The sequence below is a fragment of the Lygodium microphyllum genome, chromosome 16 (assembly GCF_053477565.2).
Source record: "Lygodium microphyllum isolate KBCC chromosome 16, Lygodium_microphyllum_v1.1.10, whole genome shotgun sequence".
NCBI classification, from domain to species: Eukaryota; Viridiplantae; Streptophyta; class Polypodiopsida; order Schizaeales; family Lygodiaceae; genus Lygodium; species Lygodium microphyllum.
In genome coordinates this window covers 145,685,171-145,692,670 of record NC_141150.1, presented here as the reverse complement: position 1 = coordinate 145,692,670, position 7,500 = coordinate 145,685,171, and positions in this window count along the sequence as shown.

Below are 7,500 nucleotides of genomic sequence, written 5' to 3'. Positions count from 1 at the left end.
CCCCTCAACACACACCACACCACACCACCCCTCCCCCCCCCCCCCTCAACACACACCACCCCACCCCCCCCCCTCAACACACACCACACCACCCCTCCCCCCCAAAAAATTCGGCCACCCCCCTCAACACACACCACACCACACCACACCACCCCTCCCCCCCCCCCCCCCAAAATTCGCCCCCCCCCCCCCCTCAATACACACCTCCCCACCCTTCCCCCCGCCCCCAACACACACCACCCCTCCCCCCCCCCCCCAAAAATTCGCCCCCCCCCCCCCCCCCTCCCCTCAATACACACCTCCCCACCCTTCCCCCCCCCCTCCCTCAACACACACCACACCACACCACACCACCCCTCCCCTTCCCCCCCTCCAAATTTCGCCCCCCCCTCAACACACACCACCCCACCCCTCCCCCCCCCCTCCAAATTTCGCCCCTTCTCCCCCCCAAAAATTCGCCCCTCCCCCCCCCCCCCTCAACACACACCACACCACACCACCCCTCCCCCCCCCACCCCCCTCAACACACACCACCCCACACCACCCCTCCCCCCCCCCAAAAATCCCCCCCCCCCCCAACACACACCACCCCACCCCCCCCCCCCCCCAACACACACCTCACCACCCCTCCCCCCCCTCAAAAATTCCCCCCCCCCCCCTCAACACACAAAACACCACCCCTCCCCCCCCCCCTCCAAATTTTGCCCCCCCCCCCCCCCCCAAAAAATTGGCCCCCCCCTCAACACACACCACACCACACCACCCCTCCCCCCCCTCCAAAATTCGCCCCCCACCCCCCTCAACACACACCACCCCACACCTCCCCTCCCCCCCCCCCGAAAATTTCCCCCCCCCCCAAAAATTCCCCCCCCCCCCCCCCCCCCTCAACACACACCACCACATCCCCCCCCCCTCAACACACACCACACCACCCCTCCCCCCCCCTCAAAAATCCCCCCCCCCCTCAACTCACAAAACACCACCCCTCCCCCCCCCCCCCCAACACACACCACACCACACCACCCCTCCCCCCCCCCCTCCAAATTTTGCCCCCCCCCCCCAAAAAATTGGCCCCCCCCCTCAACACACACCACCCCTCCCCCCCCCCCCCTCCAAAATTCGCCCCCCCCCCCCTCAACACACACCACACCACACCACACCAACCCTCCCCTTCCCCCCTCCAAATTTCGCCTTCCCCTCAACACACACCACCCCACCCCTCCCGCCCCCCCCAAAAAATTCGCCCCCCCCGGTCCAAATTTCGCCCCTTCCCCCCCCAAAAATTCGCCCCCCCCCCTCAACACACACCACACCACATCACCCCACACCACGCCTCCCCCCCCTCAAAAATCCCCCCCCCCCCCCTCAACACACACCACACCACACCACCCCTCCCCCCCCCTCAAAAATCCCCCCCCCTCAACACACACCACACCACCCCTCCCCTTCCCCCCCTCCAAATTTCGCCCCCCCCTCAACACACACCACCCCACCCCTCCCCCCCCCGCCCCCAAAAAATTCGCCCCCCCCCCAACACACACCACCCCACCCCCCCCCCAAAAATTCGGCCACCCCCCTCAACACACACCACACCACACACCCCCTCCCCCCCTCCAAAATTTGCGCCCCCCCCCCTCAATACACACCTCCCCACCCCCCCCCCCCTCAACAAACACCACACCACCCCTCCCCCCCCCTCAAAAATCCCCCCCCCCCCTCAACACACACCACACCACACCACCCCTCCCCCCCCCCCCCCCAACACACCCCCCCCCCCCCAACACACACCACACAACCCCTCCCCCCCCCCTCAAAAATTCCCCTCCCCCCCCTCAACACACACCACACCACCCCTCCCCCCCCCCCCCTCAAAAATCCCCCCCCCCCCCCTCAACACACACCACACCACACCACCCCCCCCCCCCCCCCCTCCAAATTTTGCCCCCCCCCCCCCAAAAAATTGCCCCCCCCCCTCAACACACACCACACCACACCACCCCTCCCCCCCCCTCCAAAATTCGCCCCCCCCCCCCCTCAACACACACCACCCCACCCCCCCCAACACACACCACACCACCCCTCCCCCCCCCCAAAAATCCCCCCCCCCCTCAACTCACACAACACCACCCCTCCCCCCCCCCCCAACACACACCACACCACACCACCCCTCCCCCCCCCCCTCCAAATTTTGCCCCCCCCCCCCAAAAAATTCGCCCCCCCCCTCAACACACACCACCCCTCCCCCCCCCCCCTCCAAAATTCGCCCCCCCCCCCCCTCAACACACACCACACCACACCACACCACCCCTCCCCTTCCCCCCTCCAAATTTCGCCTTCCCCTCAACACACACCACCCCACCCCTCCCCCCCCCCCCAAAAAATTCGCCCCCCCCGGTCCAAATTTCGCCCCTTCCCCCCCCAAAAATTCGCCCCCCCCCCTCAACACACACCACACCACATCACCCCACACCACGCCTCCCCCCCCTCAAAAATCCCCCCCCCCCCCCCCTCAACACACACCACACCACACCACCCCTCCCCCCCCCTCAAAAATCCCCCCCCCAACACACACCAAACCACCCCTCCCCTTCCCCCCCCAAAAATTCGCCCCCCCCTCAACACACACCACCCCACACCACCCCTCCCCCGCCCCCAAAATTCGCCCCCCCCCCAACACACACCACCCCACCCCCCCCCCAAAATTTGGCCACCCCCCTCAACACACACCACACCACACACCCCCTCCCCCCCTCCAAAATTTGCGCCCCCCCCCCTCAACACACACCTCCCCACCCCCCCCCCCCTCTCAACACACACCACACCACCCCCCCCCCCCCCCAAAAATCCCCCCCCCCCTCAACACACACCACACCACACCACCCCTCCCCCCCCCCCCCCCCAACACACCCCCCCCCCCCAACACACACCACCCAACCCCTCCCCCCCCCCTCAAAAATTCGCCTCCCCCCCCTCAACACACACCACACCACCCCTCCCCCCCCCCCCTCAAAAATCCCCCCCCCCCCCTCACACACACACACCACACCACCCCCCCCCCCCCCCCCCCCCTCCAAATTTTGCCCCCCCCCCCCCAAAAAATTCCCCCCCCCCCTCAACACACACCACCCTCCAAATTTCGCCCACCCCTCAACACACACCACCCACCACCCCCCCCCCCCCCCCAAAAATTCGCCCCCCCCCCCTCAACACACACCACCCCACACCACACCACCCCTCCCCCCCCCCAAAAATCCCCCCCCCGCCCTCAACACACACCACCCCACCCCCCCCCCTCAACACACACCACACCACACCACCCCTCCCCTTCCCCCCCTCGAAATTTCGCCCCCCCCTCAACACACACCACCCCACCCCTCCCCCCCCGCCCCAAAAATTCGCCCTCCCCTCCAAATTTCGCCCCTTCCCCCTCGTCACTCCCCCACCCAACCCAACCCCGCGTCACCCCCATGACACGGCACACCCCCCCACCCCACCGCACCCCCCCACGACGCCCCCCCCGCACCCCACCTCGAAAAACCCCGCTCCCTCCACGCCACACCACAAATGCCTCCGAAAACCCCGCTCGACCCACCCCACCCCGCGTCACCCCCCCACGACATGGCGCACCCCCCACCCCACCGCACAGCCCAACGACGCCGCCCCGCACCCCACCTCGAAAAACCCCGCTCCCTCCATACCACCCCACCACGCCTCCGAAAACCCCGCTCAACCCACCCCACCTCGCGTCAGCCCCCCAGGACACGGCACACCCCCCACACCCCACCGCACCCCCCCACGACGCGGCGCATATCCCCCCCCCCCCCGCACCCCACCTCGAAAAACCCCACTCGACCCACCCAACCCCGCGTCACTCCCCCAGGACACGGCGCACCCCCCCACCCCACCGCACCCCCCCACGACGCGGCGCATATCCCCCCCCCCCGCACCCCACCTCGAAAAACCGCGCTCGACCCACCCCACCCCGCGTCACCCCCCCACGACACGGCGCACCCCCCACCCCACCGCACCCCCCCACGACGCCCCCCCCCGCACCCCACCTCGAAAAACCCCGCTCCCTCCACGCCACACCACCACGCCTCCGAAAACCCCGCTCGACCCACCCCACCCCGCGTCTCCCCCCCACGACACGGCGCACCCCCCACCCCACCGCACCCCCCAACGACGCCGCCCCGCACCCCACCTCGAAAAACCCCGCTCCCTCCATACCACCCCACCACGCCTCCGAAAACCCCGCTCGACCCACCCCACCTCGCGTCAGCCCCCCACGACACGGCACACCCCCCACACCCCACCGCACCCCCCCACGACGCGGCGCATCCCCCCCCCCCCCCCGCACCCCACCTCGAAAAACCCCACTCGACCCACCCAACCCCGCGTCACTCCCCCAGGACACGGCGCACCCCCCCACCCCACCGCACCCCCCCACGACGCGGCGCATATCCCCCCCCCCCGCACCCCACCTCGAAAAACCCCGCTCGACCCACCCCACCCCGCGTCACCCCCCCACGACACGGCGCACCCCCCCACCCCACCGCACCCCCCCACGACGCCCCCCCCCGCACCCCACCTCGAAAAACCGCGCTCCCTCCACAGCACCCCACCTCTCCTCCAAAAACCCCGCTCGACCACCCCCACCCCGCGTCACCCCCCACGACGCCCCCCCGCACCCCACCTCGAAAAACCCCGCTCCCTCCACAGCACCCCACCTCTCCTCCAAAAACCCCGCTTGACCACCCCAACCCCGCGTCACTCCCCCACGACACGGCGCACCCCCCCACCCCACCGCACCCCCCCACGACGCCCCCCCGCACCCCACCTCGAAAAACCGCGCTCCCTCCACAGCACCCCACCTCTCCTCCAAAAACCCCGCTCGACCCACCGCACCCCGCGTCACGGCGCACCCCCCACCCCAGGGCACCCCCCCACGACGCCCCCCCCCCCACCCCACCTCGAAAAACCGCGCACCATCCACAGCACCCCACCTCTCCTCCAAAAACCCCGCTCGACCCACCCCACTCCGCGTCACCCCCCCACGACACGGCGCACCCCCCCACGACGCCCCCCCGCACCCCACCTCGAAAAACCCCGCTCCCTCCACAGCACCCCGCCACGCCTCCGAAAACCCCGCTCGACCCACCCCACCCCGCGTCACCCGCCACGACACGGCGCACCCCCCCACAACGCCCCCCCCGCACCCACCTCGAAAAACCCCGCTCCCTCCACGCCTCCGAAAACCCCGCTCGACCCACCCCACCCCGCGTCTCCCCCCCACGACACGGCGCACCCCCCCACGACGCCCCCCCGCTTCCCACCTCGAAAAACCGCGCTCCCTCCACAGCACCCCACCTCTCCTCCAAAAACCCCGCTCGACCACCCCCACCCCGCGTCACCCCCCACGACGCCCCCCCGCACCCCACCTCGAAAAACCCCGCTCCCTCCACAGCACCCCACCTCTCCTCCAAAAACCCCGCTCGACCCACCCCAACCCCGCGTCACTCCCCCACGACACGGCGCACCCCCCCACCCCACCGCACCCCCCCACGACGCCCCCCCGCTTCCCACCTCGAAAAACCGCGCTCCCTCCACAGCACCCCACCTCTCCTCCAAAAACCCCGCTCGACCACCCCCACCCCGCGTCACCCCCCACGACGCCCCCCCGCACCCCACCTCGAAAAACCCCGCTCCCTCCACAGCACCCCACCTCTCCTCCAAAAACCCCGCTCGACCCACCCCAACCCCGCGTCACTCCCCCACGACACGGCGCACCCCCCCACCCCACCGCACCCCCCCACGACGCCCCCCCGCACCCCACCTCGAAAAACCGCGCTCCCTCCACAGCACCCCACCTCTCCTCCAAAAACCCCGCTCGACCACCCCCACCCCGCGTCACCCCCCACGACGCCCCCCCGCACCCCACCTCGAAAAACCCCGCTCCCTCCACAGCACCCCACCTCTCCTCCAAAAACCCCGCTCGACCCACCCCAACCCCGCGTCACTCCCCCACGACACGGCGCACCCCCCCACCCCACCGCACCCCCCCACGACGCCCCCCCCCGCACCCCACCTCGAAAAACCGCGCTCCCTCCACAGCACCCCACCTCTCCTCCAAAAACCCCGCTCGACCACCCCCACCCCGCGTCACCCCCCACGACGCCCCCCCGCACCCCACCTCGAAAAACCCCGCTCCCTCCACAGCACCCCACCTCTCCTCCAAAAACCCCGCTTGACCACCCCAACCCCGCGTCACTCCCCCACGACACGGCGCACCCCCCCACCCCACCGCACCCCCCCACGACGCCCCCCCGCACCCCACCTCGAAAAACCGCGCTCCCTCCACAGCACCCCACCTCTCCTCCAAAAACCCCGCTCGACCCACCCCACCCCGCGTCACGGCGCACCCCCCACCCCAGGGCACCCCCCCACGACGCCCCCCCCCCCCCCCACCCCACCTCGAAAAACCGCGCTCCATCCACAGCACCCCACCTCTCCTCCAAAAACCCCGCTCGACCCACCCCACCCCGCGTCACCCCCCCACGACACGGCGCACCCCCCCACGACGCCCCCCCGCACCCCACCTCGAAAAACCCCGCTCCCTCCACAGCACCCCGCCACGCCTCCGAAAACCCCGCTCGACCCACCCCACCCCGCGTCACCCGCCACGACACGGCGCACCCCCCCACAACGCCCCCCCCGCACCCACCTCGAAAAACCCCGCTCCCTCCACGCCTCCGAAAACCCCGCTCGACCCACCCCACCCCGCGTCACCCCCCCCACGACACGGCGCACCCCCGCACCCCACCTCGAAAAACCCCGCTCCCTCCACAGCACCCCGCCACGCCTCCGAAAACCCCGCTCGACCCACCCCACCCCGCGTCACCCCCCACGACACGGCGCACCCCCCCACCCCACCGCACCCCCCCACGACGCCCCCCCCGCACCCCACCTCGAAAAACCCCGCTCCCTCCACGCCTCCGAAAACCCCGCTCGACCCACCCCACCCCGCGTCACCCCCCCACGACGCCCCCGCGCACCCCACCTCGGAAAACCCGCTGCATCCACACCACCCCACCCCACCTCGGAAAACCCGCTGCATCCACACCACCCCACCCCGCGTCACGGCACACCCCACCGCACCCCCCCTCGACGCGGCGCATCCCCCCCGCACCCCACCTCGAAAAACCCCGCTCCATCCACACGACCCCGCCACGCCTCCAAAAACCCCGCTCGACCCAGCCCACCCCGCGTCACCCCCCCACGACACGGCGCACCCTCCACCCCACCGCACCCCCCGACGACGCGGCGTATCCCCCGCGCACCCCACCTCCAAAAACCCCGCTCGACCCACGGCACGTCACCTCACCCCCCCACGACATGGCACACCCTCCCTCCTAAGAAATCGCGCTCCGCAATGACACGGCACACACACCCCACTGCACACGACCCCCTCCCGCGACACGGAACCTTCCACCCCCCGACGGA